Source organism: Typopeltis vanoorti, chromosome 12, assembly GCF_054136105.1.
Source record: "Typopeltis vanoorti isolate ZY-2024b chromosome 12, IOZ_Tvanoo_1.0, whole genome shotgun sequence".
Classification (NCBI taxonomy): Eukaryota; Metazoa; Arthropoda; class Arachnida; order Uropygi; family Thelyphonidae; genus Typopeltis; species Typopeltis vanoorti.
Genome location: NC_143560.1, coordinates 17,939,638 through 17,958,302, shown reverse-complemented (window position 1 = coordinate 17,958,302; position 18,665 = coordinate 17,939,638). Strand labels below are relative to the sequence as shown.

Genomic DNA, 18,665 nt, shown 5'->3' with positions numbered 1-18,665 from the left:
CTTAAATTGACCTTAAGGGCCCCAGCTAGAGTCTCGTGTGCCCGTGTATAAGTACGGCCCTGTCTGTAATTATTGATTAAATTTCTTTTTCCATGTGTGTATATAGGTGTGATTATGACAGTCTTTAACATACTAGGTATTTGTTCGGTTTTAAACATCTCATTTATTAATTTTAATAAGATCGGGCCTGGGGCTAACTGCGTGTTGCTTGATATCTTTAGGTCTTATACCATCGATTCCTCGGCCTTAATTTGGTTTGGTTTGATGGATTATAGACAGTAGTTCTACTTCTCTTATGGTTGGGAACCACAATGCCTGTCTTGTTTGCGGTCCGACTGGAGGATCGCGTTTTGTAAGTGAAGGGATCTTTCTCCGTAGTTCTTGAATGGAGTCTACAAAATATTAGTTGTCATTTGCTAGTTGCTGGAAAGATTTGGCTTCTTTCATGAAGCTGTGATTTATGGTTTTTATTAGCTGTGATTTATTAGGCTGGATATGTGCTCTTAGCAATATGTAATCTTAACAACTTACATTCCGAATAAAAACTTGGCATTCGACTCTGTTAAATGGTATTTGCTCACAGTTAATAAAGTAGTTAAATAAGAGATACAAGCATAGAAATTTGGGATTTATCGTATTTTTTAGGAAAGACCTTCTGTTTAAGTGAACAACTAAACATCAAAGCTGGATACAGAGCTTATGTTAGGTACATAAACGTCTTGCTATGTCTTGTTATTGCTAGATATTTGTTAAAAAAATACCACTCGTGAGCATCGACTGATTATTTTTCTTACGAATTCATTCTCCAAATGTAACGTATAAAATCTATTTTCCGTTGCCATTAATGACAGATAATTGTTTGTACAGTAATGTAAAATATTCCTCAAAATAATAATATTGATACAAAACGAATCTCTGTTTATTGAAACTGGGTCAAAAATAATACAGTTATGATATTTGAATTTTATATAACCGTCGAAATAAAGTGCATCAGAACTGACCACTTGAATGGCACCAAACGTTCTTTCCTCCCAGACGAAAGAGAACGACAATAAAAAAGACTTTTCATTAGATGGAAGATATATTAGCGTACAATTGAAGAAACAAAAATTGGCATTTGCTTTGTGTTCCGTTTGCCCATGTGAAATGAGAATTAGGAAATCTAGATTACAAGAGCATCTCGGAACATGAATGGTGGACTGAAAAGTGTGCACGCACCACTTATACTAGAAATAAAAAAAGATCCCAAAATTGCACTGAAAAGCAGTGGAGATGTATATGCATCCGGTCACGCGAGGACAAATATTGAATGATGTGTTGCGTGTTGCCACTGATTGTCCTTTGTGTAGAATTGCTGCATTAGAAGAAAAGAAGAACGGAGAAGATATCCGAGAAAGCTTTCTTTTTTTTTTCACTGCTTACACATTTAGACATTTTCTTTTATTAAAGAAAACTTCCTTCTACTCCTATCGAAGTGGGCGCCACTTCTTTACGGCCTCTTCATTGTGTGATTCTATAAATTTGCTTTCTAAAAGAAAACTCCTGGTCGTTATTGTCTCTTATTATTCACTGTTAGGAGACTTTGTTGTTTGTATGTCATCTGAAGACACAAGGTCTGCGTCCGATTTATTCTTTTTCTATAGTTGCTTCTTGGAGAATTAATGTTAAGATGTAATAAATCGTTACGTTGTATATTCTGGTTCTTTTTATAGTAAGCACTTGTTTATCTAGCTCTCAAGGGCTTTAGGACAGTTGGTTACTTAACAAATCAAGTTATCTGAAATTTTAAATTCTGCCGAACTTAAAGGTTCGGCGTAGAATTTCAAAGAAACGAAAAACTATATAGAAAAGGGATAAATAGATAAATAGGTGCTTGTCACGATGTGAGAAAACTCAAAGTAGTCGAGAAATTTTTCCAAGGGAGAGCATTCGAATATTATACAAACCTTGATCAATCTTTTCCGCGAGATGATCCAATGCTGTTTACATGTTGCGACGATGTCCATTAACTAAACATTATGGTAGTGAAATAGATGGATGTTTAACTTACGAACAGAAGAGCAAGCAAATAAGAAGTTGCGCTATATAAAGAGAGAATACATTTATGGATTGGATAAGAAGTAACATAATGTGACTTTAAAATAAAGTCTTGCTTAACTTCATTTAATTTTCCACGAACATGTTCGGGGTTGAGTGAAGCCTTGGGGAGATTAAAGCAACTGCTTTCAGTGTTGCTCTTATCCTCCCTCATCTGTAACAGAAATCCATTATATTAATGTACTTACCTTAATATATTTATCCATTATCTTCTCTGTGCGTTATTGGACTAATACTTGCTATTTATGGCTTCTGGGTGTTTTGTTGCTTGCGGCATTGCTAATAATTCCTCGGTCAATGATTGTCATCACCCGCCTAACCGCTTTATGTCGTAATCTGATGTATCTCTTATGTGTCGTTCTGAGATTATGTTGCTTGATATTCAGTTTCATCGCTTTTTCTACCCATCATTTTTATTAGTGCTTCTCTTTCTTTCTTTTTTTTCTTTTCTATGGGTTGCTGAGAGAGCTGTTTCCTGGTAGCTGGTCGGAGACACGAACAAGGTTTCCCTGGAGAACAGGTAAGAACTTTGATCTTTTTCACCTTTGTCCTATGTTTGTTAGATAACGATGCTTACACGTAAGTCATCGAAGAATAAAAGTAATGGTCAGTACTGGTAGTGACGTCATGAGTAATCTCGTGGTACGACATAACACATCGTTTTAGTCAACAACAAGTAAACACAGTCAGTAGCACAGTCAGGAATCGAGAGAGAGTGAGAGAGAGAGAAATTAGTAGGTACATACTGCGTGACACATTTTCTCTGCATTGTCCGATCGAAGTTGTGTTTGACATCGCTATTGTTCGTCACGATGCGAAATAAATTGCCTTGTGTAAATTGCTCCTTAATAGCGAGTTCAAGGAGCTTTTCGCATATATCACAAAATGAAGGCATTTCAATATACGTAACTGGTAATAGATTTCAACAGGATTAAAATAATACATGAACTGATTCGTAAATCGATCCTGTTTTAAATGATCCTGTTAAAGTTTAGCATTTAATCATGGCCCGCATTACTACTGTCACAGTGTTACTTAAGAATGATATAAACAGAAAACAGAGAAGCGCTGTACCCTTAATACCTCCTTTCGCTGCAATGACTGAAACATCTTCTCCCTTCATTAATGTATTAAGACTAATTGCCTGTCACGGCCAAATGATTTGTGTTTTTTCATAAACTTTATTTACGCTGTGACAATTCAGTTAAACTAACGCAAAACCTTCACAATGTGTGCGGACTATGGCTGGTTTTCTGTTTTAAAAGAGAAAAACCCTGCGATCTCCATATGAGACCCACTAAGTCGCATTCATTTGAAAATTTCTTATAAAATTCCTTATGTCCTAAGGAAGGATTCCACACAAAGAGCATCACTTCCAATAAAATGTCTAGCAATTTTTGAAAGAATCTTCATCTGTTGGCAACAGTATCGTATAACATACAATTCGTATCTTTACCATTCTATTAAATCCTTATTTATTTTCATTAATATTTCTCATTATATCCTCCATATCATTAAGTAGAATAGAACTCTAAATCGTCCTGAATTTATGACCTTACCCTTATTGTATGTTTCCTTTCCAACACTACTTCATATCATCCCACAATACACTTCTTAGGAAGAAGTCAACGGACATCATAGTGTAAGGAACACCTTACTAAGATGTAGGAGCATCTTTCGATGCGATGACTGCAGAAATCCTACTGAGCATACTTTCCACAAGCTTGCGATAGAGATCAATGGGAATTTTGGACCATTCTTCCTGTAGACACGTAATGAGGTCCTGGGCTGTTGTGAGGTGGACGTCTCTTGTCTTCACTCGACGCTGCAGTTCGTCCCATAGATTTTCAATAGGTTGAGATCAGGTCTCTATGGAGGCCAGTCAAGTGTGGTGGTATTCATGTCCACAATCATTTACAGCAATAGCCTTATGACAAGGTGCATTGTCTTGCTGAAAATGACATGGTCAGTTCCATATAAATATTGCATTGCATTGTCCAGAATGTTCAGATACCTCTCCGAGTTCAATGTTCCAGGCACCACAAATAGAAATCAGAGATCAAACCAGGAAAATCAAGAACATACCATTACCGTCACGTCTGAATTTCATAGTTGGGGTTACTCACTCTGGTAAGAGACGTTCACCGCGCATATGACACACCCACACTGCGTCCATCTGCTTGGTAGAAGGTGTAGCGTGATTCCTTGCTCCATAACACAACTTTCCAACCTTAGATGTCCCACTGTGCATGCTCTGTGTAGATTCGTATTCCACTCGAAGTCCGGAACTCTAAATTCAACGTGTCGGCCTATGAATGGCAGTTTTTACATATCCTTCGTAGAACGTTAAGGGCACGTTCGGTGAGTATAGCGGGTCCACTGCACGTAGCACTTGCAGTTGACACCCTGGACTTCCAGGATGTCAACTACATGATGTCAACTAAATACATGATGGTTTCATATATTCGAGGATTTCATGACTACTATAGCATTATTATTTGTTTACTATCATGATTATTTTATTTTATATTTTCAATTCAAAAGTAATATTTAAAAATAAAACTGAATACTTGAAAGCAATTTTATTCATTAAAGGAAGGAAGTTGGTAGAATGCTTGTAAGTCCTAACTTTTGCAAACTGGCAGACAATCAGTCCCAGCCTTCGTTGTCATCAGTGGTTAGATCAATTCTACCACCAATTTATAGAAATATGTTGATGAGAGTTAGAGACATCAGATGGCAGAGAGCGACTCGTCTGGTGTTTCAAACAGAACTATAACTGAGTGAATTTAATAGTATTAATATTTAAATATTAATATTTGATTTTAATATTTTTCGCCTGCCTTATGCTAACGACAGTTGTTTGTATTTGTGTTTCTCATATGCAAACATAAATAGTCGCTCCCCAGAGCAATCCCGTATATCATGATTCACAATGGAGAAATGGTAATTAGGTGCTCATCTACTTATGCAGCAGGAAACTTCCTAGTGTCAGGTGGAAGGAGAACCTCGTTACAAACAGCATACGCGACATGTACGAAACCGATCATAAATAAATAGATGTCTGGGGAGCAATGAAATAAGATAGTGTATTCTTATATATATTGAAAGAATTTTTATTGTTATACTAGTCTGGTTTATTTACTTGATTGATTATTCTGAACGATGTATCACAGCATTTCTTTTGATTTTCTATTGGCGAAAACCTACCTTTCGTTTTCCACATGGACTTGTCTCGGTACATAATAAAACAGTTTCGTTTGTTTCTTGTTGAATAAGAAGGCTGTAACGTTATGATACACTATTTCCATGGTAACAAGTTCTATTTGCATCTATTATTCTACATGCGTTGATTTATGTAAGATGCTTGATGACTGTTTATTTCTCAATGTAAGATATTCGCCATTACCTTGAATTCGCGTTACCTATCGACAATTGCATGAGGTCAGAGCTTTTTTTAAAATAAATATGCAATTCTTTTATTATACGCAATTCTAATCAAACCAATTTGGTATTATTACTCAGCATATCTACTTATTTTAAAAATAAATAAAAGATTAAAATTCCGTTTTTCCGAGGAAGCAGGCTAACGTTTTCTCTTAGATCTCTGTAAACATGTTTCCACATCTCACAACGAACTACTTAAGTTCGGTGAATTTCCAAGGCGTATTTAGATAATAAGCGTGGAAACACCAAAGCCAACGCCTTTTGTTCCCTTATAAGTCCGCGTGGTTAGCCTAGTGGCTTTGCGCTTCGCAACCATATGCCGTGGAAGGAGCTCCCTAGGTTCGATTGCCATCGAGGATGTGAGGGGCTTAAAGATCTTCCTCAGCCATAGCCAAGTTAGCCGGTCTTGGGAGTGGAAAGCAGGGTTTTTCTGCCGGTTTATCTGGGTTTTTTCATCCCGCAAGCAGGTAAACCGGTCCCGTGAACACACACGGATTGCAGTCAGGAATACTGACCCAGCCATAGGCCTGATTCGTCAGCTATGCCGATTCCGGAGCCTGGATAAAATTTGGGGGGACTGAGATGGTGCTGTACATCCCTTATAGAGTTTTCGCTTAACTTTACTTGGTTTTGGGATTAAAATTCCGGCTTTCTACCAAGGTTAGTAAATCTTACTTGTTTACAAAATCTATTAACTCTGAATGTGACAGAAAAAAGGTCTGTGAAGTTTCTATAGTCAGTGACTAGAACAGAATATATTAATGTATCATCAAAACCATCACGAAGCTTGCTAGAAGCATTGAAGAAAAAAGCACAGATTTTGATTCAAATAAATATTAAACTCTAAAAAAGTAATAAATATATACCTTGGGCTGTATCTACTACCTTTCTAAAGCCATTTGGTCACACACACGAGAGGTTGCAAAACCTTTACACACGTGTTCTGTTGTCCTTTGGCTTTGTAACATCTCCGTGTATTATTATTTATATGTTATTTTAATTTTACTATTAATTCTGATGTTCATTCATTGTATTTAACTGGTATATAAAGAGAGTGAATGAACATCAAATTAGTAGTAAAATAGCTAATTATTTACTTTAACTATATAATCTTCAAACGAATACCGACAAACTTCTTCTCTTCTTTTCCTTTATACGTGTTAGGCCTACTGGCCTGTTATAGAGCTATCTTAAGCCCTTCTAAGTCGTACCCTTCCGGAGGATAAGGTGACTAGCCCTATGGCTCCCTCTATATTTTATGGATGTAGTTGCGTGTGTTCATGGCTGGGTTGCCTGCTTGTGAGAAGAAAAACCCCAGATAAACTGGGGAAAAAAAACCCTGCTGTCGACGCCCAAGACTGGCTAATTTGGCTATGTCTGAGAAAGATTCTTAAGCTCCCACGTCCGTGACCGGAGTCGAACCCAGGACACCCCTATCCCAGGCATATGGTTGCGAAGCGCATAGCCACTAGGCTAACCGTGCGGACGAACCAACATATTATTGCTGTTATTTGAATCAATAAACATCAATCTTAAATCCAAACATACATTTAAAAAATAAAATGGATGCTTAAATGTACGTTCTATAATATTTCGTGATAATTCTGAACAATCTGTTGTGAGTTCTCAATTAGTTCGTGAGATCGAAATGATGTTGTTTATAAGAGCCATCATTTTACCCAGCTAAGATAAACGGATTTAATTTCATTTGACTCGCACGAAATCCTTGGTAGGTCTTACTGAGAGTGCATCATAAGTCCATTTACAGTAATGCGTTGAAAAGCATATTCGTAAATTGTGACAAGATTTATTTGTTTAGATAGATGAGGTCTTTGCGCAGTCTGCAAGTCAATTTACACAGCGGTGCTTATTTTATTTGGAAAGATGGCCTATTATTCTTTGGGAAAATGATGCCACATTTCGGTTCAACCGCGAAAGCATTTACTAATGAAAAGTCATGAGGGGATAGATCCATCAAGCAGCTATTTGCTTAAAAGAATTGCCACACAGAAGTAATTTCTACTTGGAAATTACCTGAAAATTGCTTTTCAGAGAAAAATAATTCACTTTAAGTGAACATTTCTCGTGACATTTCAGGTGAGTTCAAACTCACAAAGGCAGCGTTTACGAAATACAGCACTTAATGTAAATCTTGCAACAGCAAAAGGTCATCTGGCTAATGACGAAAGTTATCTTGATTGTCACTGACAACCAGATGAGTCAGATTTCCCTGCTAAAGTGGATGAAGTGTTGCATTCATTTTATTATTTCTTGTAACACGAAGACATTTTCCAACTCCATTCCTTGACATTTCTCACTATGAGTTTGTCACTCTCATAGGGTTGTGAAAAGGGTTTTCCCTTTCCAGAAAGTTAGGTTCTCTTTAATGAACTGGCAAACTAGCTACAAAACACAATCACTCGGCAGACTATGCAGATAAGATTAATCCGTATGTTAGCATTAATTCCTACGTTATAAACTAGGCTTATATCAGCCAGTCAATTTACTTGGCTATAACAAAACCTAATATCTTAACTGGAGAATAAAATAAAACATAATAAAACATTTCTGAAAATCCCATATACTTTCATCTTTTTAGTTTCGCTTTATACTATAACTGATATTACTTATTCTTAACTTTTCAATTAATTTTCAAATATCTATCTATATACGTAAAACTTTAAAACTTTTACATCTATAGATATGTATGTTAACTGATCAGTTTGCCTGTTTGGTGGTGAAAAGTTTGAGTTTCAGGGAGGAAAACCCTACCATATCTGAGGTACGGTGGCTCATAATATTGATAATTAAATTCTGCTCTGAAATGTATCAATATTCACTATCTGTTATCTGTTATTCGCACTGTGAAATATTCCAATGAATATTTCACAGTTCGATTTTGTAACGATAATGTTGAAGGATTTGTAGTCTATTGTCATGAGTGACGGATGTCCTCCTTAGGCTTTAGTTCCAACATAAAGTTGACGATAGACTAATGAAAACGAAGTTCATATGACCTGTTAATGCTTCTCTTTGTGTGCAGATCGCACTGATTAATAAAGTCACCAATTCAGTCGATATACTGGCATAGCAATAAAGCATTTATTACAATAATTGCGTATTTTATGGTAAGATATGCATAAAATTTAAATTATTTATTTAAATAATATAAATACAACTACAAATAGCACTTTATTTTTGTCCATATTTTGCTTCTGTGTTTCTCTATATAAAACGACCGAATTTTACATTTTTTTACTTTTAAATTACTTTCATCATTCTATTATTGAACAAACGTATCTTTCTGACTTCAGACTGTAAATTTAAAAATAGTGCTAAAGATATTTACTCAATAAACATTTCCGAATTTTCTTCGCAGTCAGAAATTCTTTCTTTTTTGTTTAACGTAAAAGCACACACCATTCGTTTATTCTGTGAGCTGCAATAATAGTCTCTGAAGTAAATTATAGTTTCCGGAACTCTTAAAGAAGCAAGTTTAGAACAGGAGAGGTGATTTCTAATATTACACAGCAATATAAGTAAATTGCCTTGTGGCTGTTTCGGGTATTATTGAAACAACAAAATAAGTTTTCCGCATTTATTGACGCTTTTTCTTTTTGGAATTCACAATTCTGGCAAAACAAACATTCATCTATTTTGCAAATGATAATTTTACTGATATTATTTTGTTGGAATGCTTTAAATTGTGGAAGGATGAAGTGCGCTCTGAAGATTTGGTAGGTAGACGGATTTTATGTTAAATGACGTACAGTTTCACGGAAAACTTAAGAGTTTAAATCCTCCGTAAAAGATTTCTTTTTCGTCCTTAATGGAAAGAATGAAGGAAGCTATTTTATTTTCCAACATACAAATAGCAACACCCATCCAGCAGACTACAATCTTCGTTGTAAAAATGTCATCTGATATCAACGGGGAATGAGAGTACGTAAAGGAATTTGTTGTATTTGAACAATGTTTAGAACGACGGTTTGAATAATTCGTTTTAAAAGTCAGAATACTAATCGCTCTGTATGGTCTGACGAGGGCGGTCTGAAAAGTTCTCGGCCTCTGCCATAGATGGCAACATTATTGGCAAGAGTTTTTTTTTCTAAGTTGATACATCTGTCATAAGCATTCATGTGAAATTACAAGTCATTCTATCAAATAGTTTGTTTTATGCAGTTGTAAATACAAAATTAATAACGGAAAAACTCAAATAAAAATATTATTTAATAGTATAATTTTCTTCTGTGTGTCGGAGGCATCTTCAGTAAATTTTAAGCTCAAATTAAACAACTGACAATTCCAAAAAGTGCCACCTAAGTAGCTAGCGTAAGATAACTAAAAAGGTCAATAAATTTCCTAAAAAAATTATATATACAATAAAAAGTTAGGAAAGCTGATTTATAAAGTACTATCTCCTATAAAGGGGATAGACGTAAACCATCAGGTCTTTTAAGTTACGCGAGTGAAGTAAAGTTTAACATGTTTTTTATAAAGCCGTTCCATGAGGAACCGACTTTTGTGGAGGACTCTTGTCTTTTTCCAATGAACTCCATGTCTAGTGATGATGGGATGTTCTGCAAGTCCAGACTGTTCAGGTTCAAGGTATTGAATATAAGACTGGTGTTCTTCTATCCGAATAGAGGCAGATCTACCTGTTTGTCCGAAATAAGATAATCCACAAGAGCAAGGAATCTGGTAAACACTTGGATAATTAAGATGTAGAAGCTTATGCTTAGGAGAAGTGAGAAAGGTGGAGATTTTTCAGAATGGTCGAAAGGCAACAAAAACATTTAGTGGTTTTAAAACTTTTGCTATATGCTCACTAATGCCGTGTACATAAGGGATAGGAATGTGTGTTATTTCTTCTGTATTTGAAGAGGAAGACAAACTACGCATAGCTGTTTTGATGAAGGAATTCTTATATCCACTAGATAGAAAGGAAGAAGTAATATATTGCAGTTCTTTCTGTAATAGATCGTCTGAAGAACAAAAGGAGTGGGCACGATGAACCAATGTTTAATAGTTCCTGCGTTTTGACTGGGACGGTGATGAGATTCAGCATGGATATAATGGCCTCTATGAGCCTTCTTTCTATAGACTGAGAAATGTAGGTTACCACCTGGTTGTCAAAGAATTAGAAGATCTAAAAAGGCTAACTGCTTATTTGATTTTACTTCTAGGGTGAACTGGATCCTTGGATGAAGTGCATTTAACTTAGTGAGAAACTGTTGAAGTTCATCAGAAGAGTCATTCCATATAGCAAAATTGTTCGATATATCTGAACCAATGCATAGGTCTGGGAGAAATGTTGTCATAGATACGTTGTTCAAATTTTTCCATAAAGAAGTTGGAGATAGCAAGAGAAAGAGGATTGCCCATTGCTGTTCCTTCAATTTTTGATACAACTTATTTTTAAATGAAAAATAACCAGAATGTATTACAAAATACATTTTGTTTCTCACTAAGTTAAATGCACTTCATCCAAGGATCCAGTTTACCCTAGAAGCAGAATCAAATAAGCAGTTAGCCTCTTTAGATCTTCTAATTCTTCGCCAACCAGATGGTAACCTACATTTCTCAGTCTATAGAAAGAAGACTCATACAGCCTATTATATCCATGCCAGCTCCTTTTGTTCTTCAGACGATCTATTACAGAAAGAACTGCAATATATTACTTCTTCCTTTTCATCTAGTGGATATAAGAATTCCTTCATCAAAACAGCTATGCGTAGTTTGTCTTCCTCTTCAAATACAGAAGAAATAACGCGCATTCCTATCCCTTATATACAAGGCATTAGTGAACGTATAGCAAAAGTTTTAAAATCACTGAATATTTTTGTTGTCTTTGGACCATTCTGAAAAATCTCCAGCTTGCTCTTGTGGATTATCTTATTTCGGACAAACAGGAATATCTGCCTCTATTCGGATAGAAGAACACCAGTCTTATATTCAATACCTTGAACCTGAACAGTCTGGACTTGCAGAACATGCCATCATCACTAGACATGGAGTTCATTGAAAAAAGACAAGAGTCCTTCACAAAAGTCGGTTCCTCATGGAACGGCTTTATAAAGAAGCATATGAAACTTTACTTCACTCGCCTAACTTAAACAGACCTGATGGTTTACGTCTATTCCTTTTATGGGAGATAGTACTTTATAAATCAGCTAATCTTTCCTAACTTTTTATTGTATATATAATTTTTTTTAGGAAATGTATTGACCTTTTTAGTTATCTTACACTAGCTGCTTAGGTGGCGCTTTTTGGGATTGTCAGTTATTGTTTAATTTGAGCTTAAAATGTACTGAAGATGCCTGTGACACATAAGCGAAAATTATACTATTAAATAATTTTTTATGTGAGTTTTTCCGTTAATAATTTTGTATTTATATGTCTGCTCACGGTTTGCCATTATTAAAACTCATACAGTTGTCTGAAGCAAACGTGTTGTCTGTATCCCTTGAAAGATAAAATTGAATGTCGTGCGGTTATAAAATTCTTTGTAAAAGGTTTATTGTCAACGGAAATTCATTCGAAGTTCATAATCGTTTATGAGCACTCTTCTCCTTCGTTCTGACAATTAAGAAATTGGCTGCCGAGTTTTAACGTGGCGTACCAGCCTTTGAAGATGATTCCAAAAAGGATGTCCAAAAAGTGTAACAACACCAGAAATCACTGATCAAGTGCACGATATGGTATTGGATGATCAGCGAGGCAAATTGCGTGAAATTGCTGAGACTATAGGCATTTCAAAAGAATGTGTATGATATATTTTGCATGAAGAATTACAAATGAAAAAGCTTTGCAAAGATGGGTGCTGCGCTTGCTCACAGCAGATCAAAAACGTATTCGCATGAAAATCTCTTAAGAGTGCTTGAAGCGTTTTAACAAAAATAAAACCGATTTTGTGTGCGTCTATTAATTACTATGGATGAGAGTCGATTCACCATTACGCACCAGAATCCAAACAGCAGTCAAAACAGTGGACAAAAGCCGGTTGTTCAGCGCCAAAGAAGACAAAATCGGTTCAATCAGCAGGAAAGATCATGGCATCGGTGTTTTGGGATGCTAAAGGCATTTTGTTTGTTATTTTTCTTGAAAAGGGTAAAACAATAACCGAGGAATATTATTCCGATCTTTTAACCAAACTAGACGAAAAAATTCGTGATCAAAGACACGGTTTGCAGAAGAAAAAAATCATCTTTCATCAGGACGATGCACCTGCCCACAAAGGTGTTTTGGCAATGGGAAAATTAAGGGATCTGCATTATGAATTGTTGAAACATCCACCCTATTCCCAGATTTGGCTCCGTCTGACTTTTATCTCTTCCCATAACTAAAACTCTTCCTCGCTTGTCAGCATTTTTCTTCGAATCAAGAGGTAATTGCAGCTGTAGAGGGGTATTTTGTAGATCTTACTGAGAACCACTACAGGGACAGGAGAATGGCGCTAGAGCATCGCTTGAATAAATGTATTAGTCGTGAGGGAGATTATGTTGACAAATAAGAATAATTTTGAAACCATAAATTTGTTTTTTCATTGTTAGACCGAGAACTTTTCAGACCACCCTCGTACTTGATTGTATTATCTAAATAACCTTCTCTCAGATGTATGTGAGCTAAACCAGAATGGGAAAATGATAAAATGAGCATAAAAAACTAAATTTTCTTTTATTAGCGAAGTTTGAAGTAGGGAAATACGCAACAGTTAAAGATCACAAAGCAAGTTCAAAGAAAGTAGTCTAATTTAAAACCCGATTAGAGATTTTAAAAGATGACATTCAAATCCCATTTCGTAAGGAACAACAGCAGAAAACTCTTGTCCAAATGGTAGCAGTGGTGGACCAAGATAATTTCGAGCCCCGGGCAGACTCAGTGTATGATGCCCCTAAGTTTTTTTATACTTAAATACTTTAATTGTAAGTATAAGTATTTTTTCAAATTATTAATAATTTCATAACTTCATTATTTCTACTTATCATTTTTATTCACTCAGATATACGTCATAAAAAAGAAACAAATAAAATGATTACAATGTAATTTTAATTTAATCAATTATAATTTATTTATATATATATATATTTTTTTTGCTTGATTTTAAATCTGCAAAAGCTTTTATTCTTTCTAATTTCTATTTTCTGACTGAGCAACAGCATTTTCAATAGATAAGAACGATAAAGAATTTAATCTCTCACTCCCCATTGTCGATCGCAAGTTTTGTCGCCCACTACATTTGCTTTTCCGGGAGAATGCCTGGTCAGTCCGCTCCTTAGTCCGGCACTGAATGGCAGCCATGCCTTCTGGTCCTCGCAAAGGCCATTGGACAAAACTTCTGCTCACATGCGCTTCCGTCTTTTTCTCTCTCTCATCCAGGTGACGCCACTATTCCAGAACATTCATCTGAAAGTCATCCTAGTGCATGAAACCAAGCACATGTTTAACCACTCCAAAAAAGGGAGATAAAAGTCTACGGTCAAACTACTGTCCTATTGTCATCAACAGTTAACCTCTCCACTGCCTAGCGACCTACCAGTTAATCGACGACATGCATATGTATTCCACACTGCTTTAGCATCACCCATCACTACACACATGCCGTGGAAACGTTTGGAGAAGCATGTGCTCCTGATCTTGACGTTTCCAAAAGAATTGATCGTATTTGGCATCAAAGACTGCTCAATAAATTGCCATCCTACGATCGAAGCGCCACCCTTTGCAATTAGATAGCAAACTCTCTTAAGATCATTCACTTCGTGTCATAGTCGATGGCTTCCTCTCCATCCTCGAGCCTAGTCACCAATACAGGTGTGCATAGGAACTCTGTTCTAACATCTCTTCTTTCTCCTGTATCAAATGACCCGCTCTCAATAACTACTCACACTTTTGCTGACGCTAGTACACTCCATTCAGACATCCTTAGCCTCAATATCATCTATAGGTGGGTGCCTTAATCACTGTACTATTGAAGTATAGTATTTCCATACTATACTTCACTGGGGAGACCTTGGCCTCAATATCATCTTTCATACTATACTTCAGTGGGGAGAGGATAACGCATTTTTGCTTTTTCTCTCGTAAAAGGATCTCAGCTTATCACCCATAATCTCAGTAGTACACACCAGACTAAAACAAATTTCTTTCCTTGCACTGAAATTTACCTCCGGCCTCTCCTTGCATAAACGCATCACATTAATAGCCTCCTTAGCCTCTGAAAACTAGATATTTTTCTACTCTAGATTACTTTTAACCAATCCAGCCACTAACTGTATACAAATCCCAAATCCGGCCATCATTAGAGTGTAGAGTGATGCACCTCACGCTTCCAAAGCGGTCATGGGAAAACGATGTTATCACGAAAGAACCCTAGCGACAAAGAGTCAAAACAAACACAATGAATAAAAAAGCAGTATATAGAATCAGATATAGACATTCTTGTGCAATGACTAAAAGATCATTATTCTTTATAGCAGTCCTATATAATACATTTTATATTGTTCCTGAAAAAAAAAGTTATTATTTCATTAATTCTAAGGACACAGACTGACACAAATGGTGGGCGGTTTGAACAACACCAACTGTGTTGTTGTCATAACAGCAATTGACAAAGCACTCTTTACAAGTTTACTCGTCAGATATTACAGAAAGTTCTGAAGAAATATAGCTGAGCGGTATTGATCGCATATTAAATAGGCTAATGTGTGTAACTTCGAGTGACGCAATATAGCAATCACTTTTATTACAGATTTATTGACAAAAGGTAGATCATATGACTTGACTCGGCAATTCAATGTAGTACATATTTGAAACATAAACAGAAAACCTTGTACCTACGGTGCGCTGCTGCAACGTTGACCGTGTTTTCCTTTGCTATGGAACTTTATAAAAGATCAACTCGCCGGGATATTTGTAGTTCGTGACAGAATTCTTCGATCACGACCTTGTTAGTAACACTTACCGAAACCAGAGTGTTGTGTGAAACACTTGCAAGATCGCGTTTGTGTGTCTTTTTTCTTTTTTTTGGGGGGGGGGGGGAGGATAAGCAAATAGGGCTGTTAAACATCGCGTTTCTGTTTAAGTAAGGCAGATGTCATGAATATTGTATTGGTGTAGTATTTCACAGAGCCAATGCCTGGGACTAACGTGACAAAATGAATGAATATCTAAATGATAAACCTCAGACTGATCGGCGCCTATAAACCATTCTCATCAGTTGCCTATTGAAGACAGAAAATTTGTGTGTAGTAAAATATGAGACATTTTAAACAACTTCGCGTAACAGGTCAAAATATACCTTTTATCCAAAAATAACTGGAATATGGCTACATAAACATTACACAATAAACTGATTTCTCAGAGAAAGTTTACTTTTATATTCTGTTTAATTTTATAGTATCTTTAATGCACAAATTCAGTACTTCTTTCAAATATATTTAGAATTACCTCTTTTATTTCAGTAGTGTAACAGCTTGTCTTTTTTTTAAATGAAGAATACTCTATTTTAAAATTATTATTCTTTGTGCTATAATTTATTTCTTTTTTTCTTCTATGAAAACGTTTCGTATACATGAAAGTATCTTGTTAAAAGCCAAGTTAGAGACTATGTATGCTTACGATACAGCAATTAAAGCCTTACAAAATATCTCGCAGACAGTACACAAGAACGTCTGCATCATTTTGATCAGCTATTCCTTCTATGTACGCACAGAATAAGATTTATGCGCTATTCAACAGTTATCTACAAAGTTATTCGGGATATTTGTTGATTGCTGATTCAGATCAGATTAATGTAGCGAAATAGCCGTAGATGCTTCTTTCGGATGTTCGAGTTTTAAATACATAAACGACTGCTAGCCATTTAGCTCTTTACAGATTTTGATCAGTTATCACAGATATGTGTATATTTGCATGTTTATTTAAAATAGAAAGTTATATTATACGTTTCAAGCACGTGATTAGGAGAAGTTCCTCGGTATTGTACCCTACATATATCTTAACCAAAAGTTGACTCAGAATGAAAAGAACCTTTGTAATTAGTTTTCATAAAAATTAGATGATTTTATGAGGATATAGCTAGTTTTATTTTTTAAGGAAACGTTTTGTTTTCATCCTTCAAAACAGGCAGACATGCCAGAAGAATACACGTAGTCAAAAGACAACATGCTTGCCTCATAACAACCCTTGCCTCTTCCGTAATTCCAAATAACTCAGCATAACACTCCCAATTTTCCTCAGTAAACTGGTGCAATTCTAACTGTTAACATCAAGTTGAAAATTCTCTCAGTTGCCGATAGGGGCATTGCTAATTTCCAGGTGACGTATGTTGAGCGTTGGATTTTTAAATTTCTTCAGTCAGGTTTCGATGTTCGATTTTTTTTTTTTCTGAAAAGCACCTTGCCTCTTATTAGCTTTTTTAAAAATTTTATCTTATTTGAATTCTATTAACTGCCCTTCTGAGAAACTTTATTTGGTTTAAGACTTGAAAGCATTTTAAATTATGCAGAAAGAAAATAATGCATTTTGCTTGACTCAAAGCAAATATCAGATTTATAGTTTTTCAATAAAAAATAAAATAATTATATTGAACTTCGAAATTCTAAACAACATGATTACAATCAGACGTATTTCATAGGTTTACTGTGTTTGTTTTCATCATCATAACGTTGGAGTTGAGATCATCATTAAATTCATATTCAATTCTTGTTTTCTTGTAGACATATGATTTTAACTATAAACATGAATAATATTATAAAGTATTCGAAAAATATTAATATTTCAGTGGATATGTCCAGCATGAAAATTTCAATGAGAATTCTAAAGTTGCATTTTTATTTCGAATTCATTCTTGTTACTAAAAACGTTTAACGTTAAAAATGTTAATCCTTTGTGTGGGGGAGAAGGATTAGCAAAAAAAAAAGTTAGACAAAAAAAAACAGAAATAATCAGTGATAATAAAAAATTAAAAAAAAATGGCGCACGTTTTACAACAGCATTCTTCATTTAGGGACATCATTGCTTATTACAACAATTGAGACTAGCGTCCCCTCTTGGCTTATTCACTGAATATAGCTTATTTTTTATTATTTGCAACATAGAATCACATATATTTATGTATCCTTTCGAATCGCGTTGGTTACTTTTCTGACGGAAGATAGGTCCCATTTAAAATCGAATTGAAAAGACTCCAGAGATTTAGTCAAGTTCAAAAGTGCTAAATTTCATAAAAATAAGTCTTAATTTCTGTCAAAAAATAAATAAATAAACGTGTATGAACTGACCAAACCACTACGCAGTTAGACCTTGTGATGGTATTCCGCTTTTGATCAAAGTTAATAAACGTTGAATAAAAACCATCACTCTTTACAGAAACGTTATCTTTATTACGTTTATTACGTTTATGCCCCAATAAGAAGCTGTTGTCATTCACCTCTGTAAAGATGAAAATGATTATGATTACTACGCATATGACATTTCAAAAGATTTATTATAAACTCCTTTCTCCGAGGACAATAACACGCTACGGTTACATCATGTGTCATGTTTGTGATCATTTGTGTCGAGGTCCTCCATTAAGGAAAGTCATTATGGCCAGTTGGCATCCGTGTTGCTGATTAAATTTGGCATTTGGCAGTAACACTGACAAATGGCCAAAGATCGAATAGTCTTGTCTCGCATATGGTTTCACTTGCATCGGGATCCTTCAGGCATCACCAACGTACGCGCATTATAAAGACCCAATGAAATCGCATTCTCAAATCATTCCGACTGTTTCTCTCCTACAGGATGCTTCTACGTTCCTAGCACGTCTTGGGGATCGTTAAGGTCCGATGATGTGAAACGTGAGGCGAAACGGTGCAAAGATTCTAAGATTATTCTGCAGACGACTTCGTCGAATCATCTGTTTCTGAAGGTGAGTAAAACTGGTGTTAGAATGAGATTAAATCAATGATGATACGCTAATCGCTAATTGAATAGATACGTTGGTACAATGAAACACGCACGTATACACATACATGCGAACATGCATAATGAAAATTTAACTAAGTACGCCTTGTTATAAGGAAAGAATTTTGCAAGTTCAATGCTTATCAGTACACGAGGCTGTGCTGAAAAGTTGT

The 18,665-nt window shown here is 35.5% G+C and overlaps 1 protein-coding gene across 1 annotated transcript in view; it reads left to right on the top strand.

Moving 5' to 3' along the window:
* Window positions 1-18,290: 18,290 nt before the first annotated feature.
* The window catches only part of LOC150100608 (uncharacterized), a 98,466-nt gene continuing 98,091 nt past the window's right edge, over window positions 18,291-18,665 (top strand). Inside the window, exon 1 of the mRNA XM_090401840.1 lies at window positions 18,291-18,457. The gene's annotated coding sequence lies outside the window, so the exon portion shown is untranslated. The remainder of the gene's footprint in view (window positions 18,458-18,665) is intronic.